The sequence below is a fragment of the Heteronotia binoei genome, chromosome 2 (genome assembly GCF_032191835.1).
Source record: "Heteronotia binoei isolate CCM8104 ecotype False Entrance Well chromosome 2, APGP_CSIRO_Hbin_v1, whole genome shotgun sequence".
Lineage (NCBI taxonomy): Eukaryota > Metazoa > Chordata > Lepidosauria > Squamata > Gekkonidae > Heteronotia > Heteronotia binoei.
The window spans coordinates 146,279,095-146,281,294 of record NC_083224.1 but is presented as its reverse complement, the minus strand read 5'-3'; the positions used below and the strand labels follow the sequence as shown (position 1 = coordinate 146,281,294).

The 2,200-nt window shown below is 41.1% G+C and overlaps 1 long non-coding RNA gene across 1 annotated transcript; it reads left to right on the top strand.

The window, feature by feature from the left end:
- Positions 1 to 375: 375 nt before the first annotated feature.
- LOC132566791 (uncharacterized) lies at positions 376 to 2,200 on the top strand. The gene is made up of 2 exons (XR_009555074.1): positions 376 to 546; positions 2,028 to 2,200. It is a non-coding gene; the product is annotated as an uncharacterized LOC132566791 (long non-coding RNA).

Below are 2,200 nucleotides of genomic sequence, written 5' to 3'. Positions count from 1 at the left end.
GTAGACCCAGAAGATGGACCCCGGCTGACAGAGACTTTTATCAAGCTGATTGCTGACATGGTACTCTTCTGTACCAAAGAAGAATGTGAAGAATGAAGCTCAAGCTTTGCATGCCTTAAAAGTTTACCTAGATAAGTAGTAGAGTAGCATGTTATGTATGCATGAAAAGTATAGAATCCCAGTTAGTATTGCATGTGGATAGTGGAATCCATAGTATTCCAGACGAGGAGTGTTCTGCCTGCGCTAAAGGGCAGAGAATTAATGCAATAAGAAGGAAATGCTGTACCTTTAAATGCTTGGAATTATGGGTTTTGTAGTTCTTTAGACACTGTAGATCAGGTGGGATTATATAGATCCCCCTAATTGGCTAATTGTGGAAGGTTCAGCCCCCTCTGCGGACCAGGAAAGTTTATTGTGCTTTTCCTGTCTGTTTTACAATCCTTTGTTAGCTATTTGCTCAACATGGTGACCCAAGGGGTGACCTTCGCATACATAACTTGTAAGAAGCTATTTCAGCATGCATGTTCCACCTGAAGGCAGGGCACAGTGAGTCCTCTGTTATGCCTTGGGATGTCAACAAAGTCTGTAAAGTTCTGCAAGTGTGGGTGCGTGAGTTGATCACATCTGGAAACAGCTGTTAGCCACTCTAACGGCTGAGGCTCCAGAATAGGAACCATGTACATAGCTCTCAACTTGGAGAAAGGGCTGGATAAAATATATATCTATATAGGTAGGAATGATCTTCTGCAGGTAGTCAGGGAAAAAATCCCTTATTTCTTTTCCATTTTGGTGTAGTGGTTATGTGTGCCAACTCTTATCTGAGAGAACTGGGTTTGATTCCCCACTCCTCCACATGTGCCTGCTGGAATGGCCTTGGGTTAGCCATAACTCTCACAGAGTTGTTCTTGAAAGGGACAACTTCTGTGAAAGTTCTTTCAGCCCTACCTACCTTGTAGGGTGTTTGTTGTGGGGGAGGAAGGTAAAGGAGATTGTGAGCCACTCTGAGACTGAGTGTAGGGCAGGATATAAATCCAATAATCGTTGTTCTTGTTTTCTTCTCCTCCTCCTCCTCCCCACCCCGTTTCCTGCAGCATGTCTTTTTGGTTACCCATTATAGAGGTCTCAAAGTGACTTTAACTCAGTATTCTAAATCTTGCCAGGGTATAATTCTCTGTTTGCTGTTGTTTTCACTACCTTGGAGAGACCTGCCTGTGTTGGACATCCGAGTAGGAATGCCATCACATTATTTTTTCAAATATCATTACAAATCCACTCAGGTTTCTGAAATTCTAGAGGTATAATTACTGAAGCAATGCAGGCATTCTGGAATATAGTATGTTAAAAACAACAACTGTGTGCAGTTGAAAGACTCATTGAGTCATTTTTCCCCTCCCTTCTTCCGGAACTGCTTCGTTCTTATTGAGATGGAGGTGACGAAGCCGGAAAGCAGGAAGCTTACTCTAATGTGAGATTTTTAACATCTTCACATTTTTTTGGTTTGCTTGTTAAGACGTTCTCAATCTCTTTGAAGCCAGTTTATTTCCAGAACTCTGAATCCAAGTGCCATGCATATTAGCTCATATAGGCCCTGCGCATGTAGTACAGCATGTACATTTTCTTCCAGTACAAAGGAAAACACTTTATGAAAAAAAATATATCCAAAAGCCATCAAATAGTTTCCTGGCACGCGCACTAGCTGTGCCAACCTAATAAAACTATTTAACAAGCAACTGTACTTCCTAGCTTTCCAAGGTTTCAGGACTGCAAGACATTTAAATGCATTGCCCCAAACAGAATGAAAGCATCACGCCTTGGAAACGTACTGCCCACTGGAGTTCATTTGGATACTTTTGTAGAAAACCATCTTGGCTGAAATGTTTGTTTCTCTGTTGTCATCTAGCTTCTGACAGATGTTTGCTCATCTGTGCCCTTCATGGGGTGGAGGGATTAAATTCTGAGTGACTTTTTATAAACGGAGACTCGACAGATCATTTCTAACCTTTTTTTTTTTTTAATTCTGTTTATAGCCCTCCTGCTAATCTTGTGAACTCAGAACAAAATACAGCAGTTGACTAAAAATGACCACATCTATCAATCTCTAAATCACATTCCAAGGAGGCTTAGGAAGAAAAAAAGGTGAACCATCATAAGAAAAACGAAGCATTGCATAACAGTCAATAAAAGTAGCTGGAAAACCCTC